This window comes from Lithobates pipiens, unplaced genomic scaffold (assembly GCF_037356315.1).
Source record: "Lithobates pipiens isolate NorthernLeopardFrog02 unplaced genomic scaffold, aLitPip1_a1.2 Scaffold_16, whole genome shotgun sequence".
Taxonomy (NCBI): Eukaryota; Metazoa; Chordata; class Amphibia; order Anura; family Ranidae; genus Lithobates; species Lithobates pipiens.
In genome coordinates this window covers 591,858,769-591,874,679 of record NW_027507748.1, presented here as the reverse complement: position 1 = coordinate 591,874,679, position 15,911 = coordinate 591,858,769, and positions in this window count along the sequence as shown.

The following is a 15,911-nucleotide window of genomic DNA, read 5'->3' as shown; positions in this document are numbered from 1 at the left end:
ATAAATGAAAAAAGACCAGCAATTTTGAATAAAAAAAACAATATTTGTTACTTTCTGCTATAACACATACCCAATAAAAATAAATAAATAAAAATCTAATTTCTTCATTAATTTAGCCCAATATGTATTCTGCTACATATTTTTGGGTATTTATGGAATTTTTATGTATTTATTTATTTTTTACTAGTAATGGCGTCAATCTCCGACTATTTTGGCAGACAAATTGGACACTAAGTGACACTTTTGCCACTTTTTTGGGGACCAGTGACACTAATACCATGATCAGTGCTAAAAATATGGACTGTCACTGTACTAATGACACTGGCTGGGAAGAGGTTTACCTCAGGAGTAAGTAAAGGGTTAAATGTATGTTTAAATGTGCTTACTCACTGGGGGAGGTGCTTGTACTATCGGAAGTCAGAGATCCATGTCCCTGCATGCAGAAATATAGGATCAATACCTTCTATACTGGCAGAACGGCAGACTACCTGCTTCTGTCCGAAACGATCGGCGGGTCCCAGTGGACATAGAGTATGCCAGACCTGCTGAGTCTAATCACAGTGGGATCGGGTCATCAGTGGCCGGCATGCCCCCCCCAGACCCGGAAGTGCAGGATCACATACAGGTACGCGATCCTGCACAGGAGAGCTGTCGTATATGTACAGTATATGGTCAGCAAGCGTTAAACAAGGTAAGAGGGGATGGGATCCTCATAATATCCAATATGAAGTCTCAAAACTCAGTTGGTTCACGCTCTGCTCTCCACTTAGAGATTCAAGGCGAATTTAGCATTTTGTGTTTGGAAGTTGGTTTTCTTTGCTTTTCTGACTTCTAAGAGAGCAATGTGCTGCAGGATCGCTCATTCTGAAGCTTTCACAGTACTGTGGCCCTCTCCATGCTCAGGTTCAAAGAGGGTATCTAGGAGTGAAAGACACAGCTTGGACAATGATGGCTATAGGAATTAGAGAGAAAAAGAAGAGTGGGGGTGGGGGGGGGGGTGAGTAATGTGATCACACTGATCCACAGATGACACAAACACATGCAGCACCCTCTCGTGTGCGCTACTAGAAGTGTAGTGCAGGTAAAAGAATTTGTCTGGTTCTGGGAAAAACCTGAGTCGCTGAATCTGGGTAAGGGTTATAAGAGGCCAGGGCTGGATGACTCCTCCTGGAATCTCTCTGGTGCCTCCCCCTGTTTCTAGAATATTGGAGAATGTTCTGGAACTAGTAGGTTAGGAGAAGCTGTCTTAAATAGTTATGGGGCCTCAGCCAATCACTTTGAATAAGCCTGACAGGGGACTGGGAAACATGGGCCATGCCAGCAGGGAAGTTGGGTAGAATATGGAGAAGCAGAAGCTGTTGGTGGCTCTTGAGGGACCCCTACTGGGGATTGGAGGTAGGGGGGAATTTACCTCGGGCTGGAGCTCTCGAGGCTGGCCTGGAAGGATCCAACCACAGGAGGCAGTTGGAGGGATTCCAGCTGGAGAGGCAGCAGAGAGAGCAAGGAGAGTTAGTGAGTAGATCAGCATGGTGCAAGGACAGACAAGGGGAGAGACTGCCAGCTGTAACAGTGCTCTCTTGAAGATAGCGGTGTGCCAAGTCTTCATCCAACCTTGTCCTGAGAAGTATCCTTGTGTGTGTGTCAGGCAGGCAGAACTGGAGCAGAGAGTCAGTCAGGAGGAGGAGGCTGGTGGCAGCCAGGTGGGCTAGCATTCTACAAGCAAGTGGACCTGGGATCAGTGGACTCAGGGAAGCAGAGGGAGATGTGGTGTGCTGTTCACTTCATTTGTGCTAATATCACAAAGAGATTAAGAGCTCCTGCCTGTAATTGGCCTTTGCTGAACTAATGATATACTGTTAGTTCACTCAGGAATGAGCCAGCAGAAGCTGTACATAGATGAACCAAGTGTGTACAGGAGGAAGTGAGAAGAGGCATCTGTAAATAGGGAGGAAGTATCCAAGTTATCATCCCATAATAAAACAACAACAACAAGCCAAAGACTGATTTTCTGTGTCCGGATGAAAGAAGCAAATGCGGGGTGACTAGTTGTGAAGCAGTGAGGAGTCCTTTCACTTGCAGACCCTGCGGGGGTTGTGCTACATACATATAAGGCATCCCATGATTGGCCTCACTGTTTCACATTGAGGGACAGCAGGTGCATAAATACAGAGATTGCAGGTAATATTTAGCCAGGAATTATACAGAAGGAGTCAACAGAATGTAAGAATGAAATGGTAGACTTTACACGCAATGTAGGAGGCAAATCTAGCCATTTATAGACACAAGCACAAGCACAATAGAGGAACCGGAACACTCCGCTCATCTCTCTGCTTCAGACTAGGTTCACGCTCACAGTGGGAATGAATTTGTGCGAGTTCACCTGAAGTCACACAATTTCATTCCCACATGTCAGTCTTGACTTCAGGGGGGCAATTTCAGAGACATCTGTGTGGGTTTATGCACAGATGTCAATGGAAATCGCACCCCGAAGTCGCAAAAAGTAGTACACAAACTACATTTGGGAATCAGTGTGGCACTGCAAATGTGGTGCTGCGCCGATTCAGATGGTGCCATTGCCAGCAATTGCCTCTGATTTGGCATGCGATTTGACATGTCAAATCGCATGCCAAATCACTCCAATGTGAACCTCTGTCAGGGATAGAAGGCATGCCTAGACCAGAAAGGTAACAAGTAACCTGAGATATCTGTAGAGAGAGGTGAGCCCGGTAAAGATGGTGACAAAAGTATTCACCTTTTCCTATTTCCCATGAAAGACATCTCTTTGTATACAGCACAATGTATGGATCTGTCTATATACAGCACTTTGGCTGGATCTTTATATACAATACAATGCACTGATCTGCATATTACAGTAAAATGTATGAACCTTTCAATATACAGTACAATGCATGGCTCTCTATTTACAGTACAATGCACCGATCTCAGTGTATACAGTGCAATTCATTGATCTGTATATACAGCACAATGCATAGATCACTATATACAGTACAATGTATAGTTCTCTCTATATATATACACAGCACTATGCATGACTCTTTATGTACAATACAATGCAATGATCTGCATATTACAGTAAAATGCATGAAGCTTTCTATATACAGCACAATGCACGACTCTCTATATACAACACAATACATGGATCTCTGTATAAAGTACAGTTTAAGAATCTCTCTATATATGATACAGTGCATGAATAGGGTTTCCACCTCATCCCTTTAAAACCAAAGCCATTAATTACACAGGTTCTGTGGCTGATTAAGATGGTAATTGGTAATATCTGCTTTAAAATAGCCTCAGAACAGAACCTGTGTAATTAATATATGCTCAGGTTTAAAGGGGTGAGATGTCAACCTTATGCATGAATTTCTGTATACAGTATAGTGCATGGATCTCTCTACAACACAGTCCACATATACACAAAGCTTCTGCAAAATCTCAGCATATAAACAAGCAAAATTGACATTCCAAATTTTGCTACATCAATGTGATATTAGGGTTAGTCACTGCTTGATTTCTACCTCTCTGAACTCCATATCAGATCTCATGGATACCACTCACCTCTCTGTACACCACTTCCAAAGAACGTCTATGGCTGCCAGTACCAATGAAAGAAAAAACCTACACACAGCAGGGAGCAATGACCCCTTTGGTGGGATGACTATAAAGCCCCGTACACACGAGCGGACTTTTCAACATCCAAAGTCCGACGGACTGATTCCGTCAGACTATTCGATCGTGTGTATGCTATTCCGACGGACTAAAACCGACGCTAGGGCAGCTATTGGCTACTGGCTATGAACTTCCTTATTCGAATCCAGTCGTACGTCATCACGTTCAAATCCGTCGGAGTTTAGTGTGATTGTGTGTGGCCAAGTCCGCTTAGCCGAAAAGTCCGTCAGAACTCTGTTGGAACTCCGGCGGAACTCCGGCGGAACTCCTTCGGAAGTCTGTCGGACATAAGTCCTCTCGTGTGTACGGGGCTTTATGCTACCTAACTGAAACAGAACCTGCAGTAGACTTGCAGAATGTTTGCAAAGAAAGTTGATCTGGAGTCATGCAATGCAGACTTGCTGCAATTGTGCAACAAGCTTGTGAAGCCTGGCAAGTCTAGCAATAGCATAGCAAGTCATTTTCAAACTTGCAGCCCAATTACTTACTATCTGGGTTGGATCCTCCACTCTTTCAAAAGCACCCAAAAACAGAGAAGAGTCTGTGACTTTGTTTTTATTATTTATTTGCGTGTTAAAAACTTGGATAGTGATGGGAGGTTATGGGATGTCCACTTGACTTCAGAAAACTTTCAGCAAAACTTCAGGGACATCTTCTTATATACAGTATATATACAGTCCCCTTTACTTTCGTCCTGCACAACTCTTGCTTGCTCCAGTTGAATCACTTTTTCTGACAGGCTTAGTCAGATTAGCAATAACCCTTTACAGGCAGGAACTTGTAGTCCCTTTTTGTGCAGCACAGTGTAGTGAAACAGCTTGTAACTCTTCCTCTGTGGTCACTGATCCCAGCACCACCTCTTCAGGCACTGACAACCCACCTGGTTTACTCTCCACACCAGTCCACTTGACTGACTCTTTACCAGCCCACCCGGCTGACTCTCAGGAGATCTCTCAGGGAAGGATGAAGACTTAAGCGCACCACTGTCTTCAGGGAGACTGGCTACACATGGCAGTCTCTCTCCTTGTTAGTCCCCAACAGTGATGACTACTCACTCTGTCCTCTCTTGCTCCCGTGCCTCCAGGGAAGCCTCCTCCTGTGGGATTTAGTAGGATTCTTCCAATACCCGAGCCCTGGTCAAGGGAGGGTACCCCCCCCAGACTAGGGGGCACCCCTGAGGGCCACCAACAACCTCCACAACACTGTATCTCCATCTTCCACCAGACTGCCCCTGCTGGCCTGGCCTATGTTTATTTATGGAGTGGTCCCATCCCTCAGCTAAATTTTTCTTAGCAGCTATGCGTTGTGTATAAGCATGTGTTTCATGTTTATTTATATTATGCATTGTTTCATTACTTGCCCTGCCACTTACATGTAGTATTGCTGTAGCCACCCACTTCACCACTATTGGGGCCCTTCCAATAAACGGGAATCTATGCAGATGTAATATAGGGCCACCCAAGCTGCCAGCTGCGCATCTGTCTTCCCCCTCTGTTTTTCTCTGTGGGGGGTGGAGTGGACGGTGTGTAGCTCGCGGCTACTGTGGTAACGCTGTGATGCAGCGTTCCTCATTGTGCATGTGTAGAGTAGGGGGATGAGTGCTGTGGATGTCTATGCTGTCTGATGCGCACGCGTCTTCCAACGCATGCGCAGTATTTTTCTGGCTGGTCCAAGTTGACGTCCACAGGCGTCCTGCGGTGTGGCAATGTCCAGCACACGTTTTCTGACTATATAAGGATTTTAGGGATCAGTGCTTTTCAATAGATAAAAGATCTTTGAGGTATGTTACATGTTCAAGAGTCAGCAATTTAGTTAGTGTTCAATTTCAGGCTGCAAGGTTACCTCTAGCTCTTTTATTTCCAGCAAACTATATCAGTTTGATTAAGCTGAAGTATATCAACCAGTGGCTTAGACTACTGGTGCAAAAACAATGCATTCTATCCATATTTATATATTTTTTTATAAGCGCATTATACTTAAAAAGGCTATATGCAGAGTTTTAGAGAGTAAATTGAGCATATATGGAAAACTTTTTAAATTGTCACGTTTGTGTCAGACCTCCCCTTGATGAAGGTATATTTGTCCCTGCCTCAATAATTATACCTGTTTTCAGAGTCAATATGGTTTCATTAATCATTAATTTGATAATGATTATGTTATTAAATTCATCTATACTTTATGGGATTATAATTCAATCTCATCTTTTTTTGCTCATTCAGAAATCAAATATTTGAAGTGCCCGTCGCTGAGTCTCTGTGAGGGTCCAAGGTAAGGTTGAATTCCCCCCCAACAATCAAAGAGACACAAGTATAAATGATTCTCCTTCAATGCATGATAATAGCCTGGAAAAGTGGCCTGCAGTAACACACTGTTAGTAATAAAAATTGACTCTATATGACAGCGTTCTATTCAGCAACATACACCATTGTCCCGTTTTTTTTTTAAAGCATTTTTTGTACATTTATATTATAGTTACCCTATGCACCCCCATTTTACAATCTCCATTCCTGATTGTTGTTTTTTTGGGGGGCCCCACAGATCCCTGAGGTTGTCCCCTCCTATCCATCAGGAGGGCGTTTTGTGGTGTGGTAGCAGTGATACTTTGTTGGCTTGGCAGGTCTGAGCCTTTTCAATACTAAGTATGGTGAGTTGACACTAGATGCATATATAAGTACGCATTGATATTGTATATTTCATATTTACATATATTGTTGGTTTTTATTATTCAAAAATTTCTCTTTCAATTAAACAAAAGCTCCTTAGGAAGCGATAATATGAAAACCGTGAAACATGTTGAGCACCCAGTTGTTTTTAAATCTTCAGGACCTATGAACACCCCATCAACATATGCCACGTCCTAGTGGAGGTTTCTTTGATTCGGTTATTAATACCCCACAGGAAGTACACAAGTGGTTCTAATCCTTTGGGGTTGATCAATGGGTTCTTTTCATTTTTCTTTTTTTCTTTTTTCTTTGTATTGTCTAATTAATGTGTACTGTTTGATGTGTATTTATGAATTGAGAATTATTAAAATTTTGATATCATTTTTTACATGTGCCTTTAAAGTCCATTCCTTTTTCCATTTTTCAAATACCTCTGAGGATTGGTTGAGGCTCCATAAATATTCAAGGCAGCTCCTCCTAACCTCCACCCACTAATTCTGGAAGATTCTACAACCTTCTAGACCAGAGAGAGGCACCAGAGAGTTGTCAGGCTGAGTCAACAAGTACTGAACTTTAGTAAACCCTGACTCAGATTCCATAGCTCAGGCTTAGGCCGCGTACACACGGGCGGACTGTTCGTCCAACTTTGTCCGCTGAACAGTGTTTGGGCGGACAGTCCGCTCGTGTGTGGGCTTTCAGCGGACAGTTGGACGGACAAGGTTTTTCGGAAATTCCGTAAAACTGTCCGCTGAAACCTTGTTTCAGCGAACAGTCCGCTCGTGTGTAGGCTTGTTCGTCAAACAAAGTTGCGCGCATGCTCAGAAAGGATTTTCACGCCGAAAGCTATAATGCAGTGTATAGGACGTCGTATTTTTCGTCCCGTCGTACGTGCCGTTCACGTCATCGCACACGGTTTCAGCAAACTGTTCGTCCGTCGTGTGTGGCCATGTCCGTCCATGCTAAGTTTGAGCGGACTGTTTGCCGAAACTGTTGGACGGACAAAGTTGGGCGAACAGTCCGCGCGTGTGTACGCGGCCTTAGCCCTGAGCTAAACTATAATTTTCCTACTCTCACTTCTAGCACACACTCAAGGGTGCTATCGTTATTTTTGCTATTTCTACCTACAAAAGTCTTCCACACTTGGACTATTCTATGGCTATTATGGTAAAATCATCTAGTCTATTTTAGAATCATTTGCAAAAGCCATTGGGGTTGATTTTCTAAAACTGGAGAGAGCAAAATCTGGTGCAGCTAACTAATCAGCTTCTAACTTCAGTTTGTTTAATTAAAATGGAAGTAAATCCTCCTATCGTTTTCAGCCAAGGAAGCTGCCATCTTGGCCTCTGTTTAATCTTCAACTGTCATGATGCTGCATATGTGATCAGTTATGACATCAGCCATTGGATGGTTTGATAGTTTGGTTGAGAGCACAACCAATGTGACAGTTAGCATTTCCGGCATGCCGGGATTGTAACTGTTTTTTTTAACTACTAAATCAATGGGTTTACTTCCGCTTTAAGATTTGACCAGAAAACCTGGAAGCTGATTGGTTTATTTGCAGAGCTTCACAAGATTTTTCACACTCCACTTTTATTTTATTAAATCAACCCTATTGCATCCCCAAATTTTTACTGTTGCAGGTGAGCTTATCTTTTTTTTTTTTTTTTTTTTTTGTATTCTTTATTTACGGATTGCAGGTAATACAGAGACAAACTGTAAAAAACTCAAGTCACTCAAGTTTCCAAGGCATTGAAATTAACATTTAGTACATCATGGGGGACGGATTATAACTTATCCTATTACAGCTGTACTGGCCCTAAATATACCAGGGCCACAACATCATCTCAGTTCTTTGAGCTGTCCACCCAGTAATCTCCTATTTGCCAAGGCAGTCCACGAGGTGGCCCTCCTCCAAGCCAACCCTGAGGGGTCTCTGTTGATGGCTGACCATATTTCTTAGAATTTAAAGTCCGACCGGGGCCACTCCAAGGGGGGGCCAATCCCTGGCCGGAAAACTGAGAGAATAGCATGATAAATCCCTGGCAATCACCAATTATTTTAGTTAGGATTGGGAGGTAGGGGAAAAGGGGGGGGGGGAGGAGGGTAAGCAGAAAGAAAAAGAAAAGAAAGAAAGAGTGGGAAAACAGGGCCAAAAGGCAGAAGGGGTACAAGGAGGGAAGAGTGGACCAGAGTGGTCCATAGGAGGAGAGAGAGGCGAAGCGGACTCTAGTGGTTTCCCAAGACCGGGTCTTTCTCACTGCTCTCTTGTCAGTGCTCACAAATAGGTTCTGTATTCATCAGAAAACCTGAACAGGCTCCAAGGCATCCATCGAGTGGTGTGTTCCTCCTCCCTATCACCCAGTGCCGATGTGAGCTGTTCCATGCGATAGATGTCGCAAACTCTCGCAAACCATTGTGACACTACCGGGACGAACTGCTGCTTCCACATGTTAGGTACGCATGCCCTGGCTGCATTCAAGAGGTGTTTAATAGAGACTTATGATACTTCTTACCTGCAAGTGGGGTCATGTTGAGGAAGATCGCCGATGGATCGTTCCTAAGATCAATAGCCGTGAGGTCATGTATAATCTTGAGGACCTGCCCCCAGAAATGGGACAACCGTGGGCACTCCCAGAAGTTATGTAACAGCATCCCAGCTTGCTCACCGCATCTCCAGCACAATGGTCTGTGCCCAGGGAACATGGCTGCTAGGTCTGTGGGGGTCCTGTACCAGCGGGTCAACATTTTGTAAGTGATTTCCTGGTATTTACTGCACAAAGATTATTTGTGTGCAAAGAGAAGTGCACTAGTCTTTTGGTCTGGCGAGAACTTGACATTGAGGTCCCTCTCCCACTTTCCGAGGAACAACGGGTCTCCCTGGGATAGTTGGTTCAGCAGGATACGATATGAATGAGAAAGAGACCCACGGATCGGTCCCTCTCCCGAGCACAACTCCTCAAACGGTGTCAAGGGTCTGCAGAAACCATCACTATTTGGCAAAGATTTTAGGAAGTGAGAGAGTTGGGCAAGTTTCCACTTGCCCATGGCTGTGGTCTCCAGTGACCCGTACATAGTCGGGACATTCTTCCATGTCCTCTGGCCTATAAAGTGAGAGGCTCTTATTAGGTCTTGGTCTGGGCTGAGGCGAAAGGCCTTGTCTGCCATACCTGGTTCAAAGTGTGGGTGACCAATAATAGGGGTCATGGGTGAGGAAAAGCTGGGCACACCCGCCAGTGTGAAATATCTGTCTAGTTCCCGTAACATAGGCTCAATCAGGGAGTGTGCCCGCGTTACCCCTGCACAGCCAGGTCCACTCCAGGGTAAACCCTCAATAGGGAATGATAGTGACTCTCGCTCAAGATGGACCCACAGCTTATCCTTCAGATGTTTGCACCAGTCTACCGCCCTGTTCATATGGACAGCCGTACCCCACCCCTGTTCTTCGGCCTAAGCAGCAAGGTTTAGCTGAGCCCTGGTGGCTTGCCCTGCCACACGTATCGGACAAAGATGGAGCGCAGTGCTTTAAAGAATGATTGGGGAATTTTTACAGGCAAGGCTTGTAAAAGATATAGAAGCCTCGGCATTACATTCATTTTGAGCACGTTGCATCTTCCAAACCAGGAGGTTGCTAAATTTGACCATCTCTCTAGGTCCATGGTGAAGGTTTTCAGGAGGGGCTGAAAATTCAGTTGGAAAACAAGGTGCGGGTCTGGGGGAATCTTGGTACCCAGGTATTGTATGGCATGAGATACCCAGCGAAAGGGAAAGTTAGTACTTAGACGCGCCTGAGCATTGGAAGAAAGAGAAACGTTAAGTGCTTCCGATTTCTGCAAGTTAATTTTGAAATATGACAATGCTCCATATTGTCTTATTTCCGATAAGAGATTCGGTAATGTGGTATGTGGCTCTGAGACATAGAACAGGAGGTCATCTGCAAAGGCAGCAACTTTGTGGTGATATGACAAGGTTTCCAGTCCCTTAATGTCGGCGTTTAGTCTGATATGATGAAGTAAGGGCTCAATAGAGAGCACAAATAGAAGGGGGGACAGGATCGGTACTTTAAGGCACCTGGCTCGTTCTATGACATTCACAGTCCTCGTAGTGCTGTCTCTGGCTTCCCTGTTATGAATAAACCCCACCTGATCCAAAGGTATCAGGCGTTGAAGAATAGGCGCCATCCGTTCCGCCAGTATTTTGGTAAATAGTTTAAGGTCGCAATTCAGTAAGGAGATGGGTCGGTAGCTAACACAGAGAAGCGGATCCTTCTCCAGCTTGGGTATAACCGATATGCTTGCCTGTTAGGGTTCTGGCAGGACGGACTGGCCCTCTAATATGGCATGGAAGGCCAAAACAAATGGCGTGGCCAACAAGGAAAGGAATGTCTTATAGTAAGGGACCATAAACCCATCCGGGCCAGGTGCCTTGCCTTTGGGTGAGACTGCCAGGGCAGCCGACAATTCCTCCGGGAAGATTGGCTGTGAGAGCAACTCCATTTCCTCCAGCGTAAGGGAAGGGAGGTTCGCCGATGCCAGGTATGAGTCAATGGCCGCTGAGCTGGCCTGTAGGGCATCTACCGGCACCTGGGGGTGCAAATTGTAGAGGACCTCATAGAAGGAATGAAAACACTCCGCGATACCCCGTGAATCATGAATTTTGGTTCCCATAGGGGAGGAAATGGCCGGAATAAAGGACGCATTTCGTTGCACTCGTAGGGCGTTCGCTAGAGACCTACCGCATTTGTCCCTCACCTCCACCTCTAGAGCATCAGTCGGCAGAGATTTGTGTCGCTGTTCACACGCATGTAGTTTTGTGATAAGTTGGGTGAGAGCTTCAGTTCTAACAACTTTGAGTCTATGTCCATACTTGATAAGAATGCCCCTAATGTAACATTTATGAGCCGCCCAGACCATGAGAGGGTTGGATACTGAATCCGATTGTTTTCAAAGAAACGTTCTATTTTCCGAAGTCTGAGTGGGTCTCCGGGTCCTTCAGGAGAGACTCATTCAGCCACCACCAGGACTGACCGCGCGATTCCTGTTGAAGCTTCAGCATCAAGGAAATCGGGGCATGATCGGACAAAGCTATATGTCCGATTCGAGTGTCAGAGATCAGTGGTAGGGTGTTGTGGGCAACTAAGGACATATCTATACGCGAGGAGCCATGAACGGCCAAGAAGAACGTACAGTCCCTCTCCTGCAGGTGGAGGGTACGCCACATGTCTGTCAGCCGGTGGGAGTGGAATAATTCTCTTATGTGGGTACGTGTTCTTACAGATAGGGCAGAAGCGCCCGTCGATGAGTCTCTGTGAGGGTCCAGGGTAAGGTTGAAGTCTCCCCCAACAATCGAAGTACCTTCCGAGTATGCAGCCAGGGCATCCAGACATGCATCCAGGGCTGGCAGTTGGTCCACATTCGGCATGTATAGATTAGCAAGAGTAAAGGTTTGCGAGTGGAGTGTACCCTTAAGGAAGAGATACCTCCCTTCACTATCGGTTCGGATGTCTAACAGTCGCCACGGCAAGTTTTTAGCAAGGAGGATGCACACTCCCCTCGATTTTTAAATAGAGGAGGTACTATGGTAGGCTATAGGGAAATGTTTACTGTAGAGCCGCGGTATTTGATCTGCCCTGAAATGAGTCTCCTGGAGGAAGGCCACCTGGGGCCTCATCCGCCACAATTCTGTTAAGCAGCTGGATCTTTTTTCAGGTATATTCAGCCCTTTTACGTTCCAGGAAACCAGTTTCAGGGCCATGCCGACCGCTGTACCTGTTCGGTGATCACCACCAGAGTCCGAGAAAAAGGGGGGAGCCCAAGTACAAGGGAAGGGTAGGTAAGGAAGGAAGGGTAGTAAAGAGTGGGGGGAAGCCCCAAACTAGTGGGAAGAGGGGCGAGGGTAGGGGTAAGGATGGGTCGGGGAAATTCTAATGCTCCTATCGGAGTGAACCTGCTGGTTAAGGCAGCGGGGCCTAGTGGGGGAAGAGGTAGGGCACTGCAGAGGGAGGAACTTGTCAGTGCAGTACCCCTCCAGCAGCCCAGGGTCAATGCAGCCTCAAGCGGGCCTGCATGGGGTTTCTTCGGCATCTCAACAGCAGTTCAAAACTCGTTATATAACTTCACTTCAGTCTGCATAGAACAGTTAATAACATTAAAACAATGTAAGATTAGATAACCATAATAAACCTTTTAACTCAGTTTGTATATAGCCTTGTACCACCCAGGTACCAACCCACCTCCCCCCTCCTCGTATCTCCCTCCCCTCCAAAAGGAGGGAGAAGGAGAAAAAAAAGGGGGGGGGGGAGTCCTCCCACCCAGCTTGGTGGCATGTGACAGGACCACGGGTCTCGTGGCTACTCAGGTTGGCATCCTGTCTCCCTCAGAGGCCTCCGGGAGGACAACCAATCCGTAATGCCTCTGTCTCTAGGTGTCAAGAAGGGGGGTAGGAATGTATCCAGGGAGCATCCGGGCAGTGTGGCAAGTCATCCCATAGTAGTTTCTGGCTCACCCAAGATGTCCTAGGGGGCCTGTAGGCAGACAGTAACTCACAGCCTTGCACAGCTTTCTCCAGCTCAGGCCCTCATCCAGGTGATAGTTAGTTCAGGCCTGCTGTCCCCGTTTCCCTCCCCCCCTAGGACCAGGGATGGTGAACTCTGTGAGAGGTGGCTCTGGGTGTCTCTGAGGCATAACAATTAACTAAAGTCCATAAACTCCAGGTGTCAAGATGGGTGAGGAAACTCTACTCACTCAGGGTTCGTGGTCTTGAGGCGCCTGCGATCTCCGGCGTTGGGATCCACGGATTCGTCTCGACCTCTGGGGTCTGGCCGGTGGGTTGTTCGCAGAGGCCCCAGTACTTTGGGGAACAAGAAATGCCAACCAGTCAGGGATAGAGACCGGGGGTAGACCCAGTGATTCCAAGAAAGACGGAACCTCCGAAGGGGTGTCGAAGTGCATAGGGCCTACCATTTTTGCGCACTATGAGATGAAATGGGTGACCCCACTTGTAGGGGATCCTCTGTTCATTCAGTTTCTCCAGGAGATGCCACAGGCAGCGTCGCATCTGAAGGGTACTCCGGGAGACATCTGGCAGTAGGGTGATCTGGGCTCCGTCAAATTCTATGCTGCCTTTGCGCCATGCTGCCTGTAGGACATCCTCCTTCACTGAGTAGTTGTGAAGACAGCACAGAACGTCACATGGCCTGTTCTCAGTGGGGCTTCTAGGTCCCAGTGTCCTGTGAACTCTGTCAATGGCAATCTCTGTGTCAGCAGAGCGGTCCAGACAAGTGTTAAAGATGGCCGTGACTGTAGCTTTAAGATCAGCCTGACCAGTAGCTTCGGGCAAGTCTCTGATCCTAATATTGCGCCTGCAGTTGCGATTTTCAAGGTCATCCACTAATAGTTGTAGTTGTGCAACTCTGTCTGTGAGGGTATCTTGTGCGTCTTTCAGGCCGGCAACATCAGTGTTCAGAGAAGTCACATCAGTCACTAATGTAGCCACCCGTGCGTTCGTGGCCGAAACCTCCTGTTTGACCCCTGCTATTTCATTTCTGAGGGTCGTTTTAATCCTGGCCACCATGCAGCTAAAGTCCTCTTTAGTGGGGAGGTTTTGGAGTAGGGCCCACACGGTTCTGTCCCCCAGAAGTGCTGTTGGGTGGAGCAGCTGCGTGTCCCTCTGGGTACCTGAGGCGAATGCAGGCTGGCTGTGCGGCTCTGGGGTGAGGGATCCACCGCGGGAAGGCCCCTGTGAGAGCTTATCTTTAAATCAGGAAATGGTTTATTTTTTTCACATAACATTTTTTTATCCAATATAGAAAATGTATACAAACAAAACAGTACAAAAATTCAATGAAGTCACATTACTAGCTTCAAATGGAGTCTACAGTAATCGGATACAACCTATGAAACAGCCTGGGATGAATAGACCAGGAACAAAATGTGTGAGTAGGACGAAGCGTTATTAGGTGGAGGATCTCTTTTTCATTTTCACCTCCCCCTCCCTCCCTCTCTGACACAACCAAGGATAGGAGATAGCTTAGAAATTTGCGAGGGTATCCTGAAGTGGTGTAGTTAGTGACAACAGAAAACAAAACAAAAAAAAAACACAAGAGGGAAAAGAGTGGGGGGTAGAGTAGAAGTTCAAGTCAAAGGCAATGTTTTTGACCACTAGAGGGGGAGGGGAATAGGTTGAGATAATATGGGAAGGAGGACAAGATAGGGAACAAGGAGAAAAAGAGATGAGATGGAGGAGAGAGAAGATAAGGGAAGTAGTGGGGGGAGGGGGGAGAGATGAGCTTGGTCTAGATGGGTAGAAGCAGGATTTGATGGGGTGAGAGGAGGGGATGTGGGGCGAGAGGGGGTGTTTGCAGGTCAGCCTTATGTGGATCTGGTCCCCAATTCCTCCCATCCACTCTAAATTACTAAAGGGCCCAAAGCCGTTTTTGCAGGTTAGCCCTATGGAGCGTATTGACGGTAATCGTTGGTTGTTGTAAAATGAATACAACATGCCCAAGTGAGTGGGACTTTATGCATTCTTTCTTGATTCTTTCAAATTTTTTATTTTTGAGATTCTCCCCAGCCATTCCCTGACCGTCGGAGCGTTTTTAGATCGCCAATGCTTAGGTATGCAGAGTTTAGCCTCGTTTACCATGTACACGGCTAGAGATTTGTAGTAATTATTTTTTGCTAATGATGTGTGGTGTAGGAGGAACTGGGCAGGAGTATAGTCTAGGGTGAATGTAGTGACATGGGTAATGAGGCTATGAACCTCTTTCCAGAAGGGATGAATTTTTTCACAGTCCCACCAAATGTGGAGCATAGTACCCTCCATCTTCTCACATCTCCAGCACATATTAGAGATGGTAGTGGAGAATTTGTGAAGGCGGGATGGAGTTCTATACCATCTAGTTATTTATTTGTAGCAATTCTCTTGAATGGCAACATTCAGTGAGCACTTGTGACCATATTCGTATACGGTATTCCATTCCTGTTCGATTAGAGGTGTGAGAGGTCTTGATCATGGTTGTCCTCTTCCGAAAGGAGGGTGTATAAGAGGGATAAAAGATCCCTATGTGGTGTTTTGCGGTGGCAGAGGGATTCGAAGGGTGTGAGTTGTCTCTTCCACTTGGTTTGGTGAGTATGGGTGCCGAATTTGTCTATAGATCCAAAAGGGAAAAGAGGCGGTCCTAGTGATGGTGTTTACTTTCTCTAGAGGGATAAGGGTCCCACCAAAGAAAAACTGGAGGGCTAGTACATCTTCAAAAGGCCATTCCTGGTGTAGAAAATGCTGGGATTCGCCCGGAGGGAATGCAGGGTTTCCTCTCAGTGTCGTTAAGGGGCCTGGAATAGGTGCAATTGACCCAGAATCCGGTGGTTGGTGGCCAATGCTTGTGAGGTAGCCATGGAAGTAGGTGTAATGCCGCGTACACATGAGCTGACTGTATGGCGTACTTAGTCCGTCGAAACACATTTCAGCGGACAATCCGCTCGTGTGTGGGCTTCAGCTGACTTTTTCAGCGTGCAGTCCGGCGTACTAAGTATTTCGGTTTTTTCGAAATTCTGTCCGTCG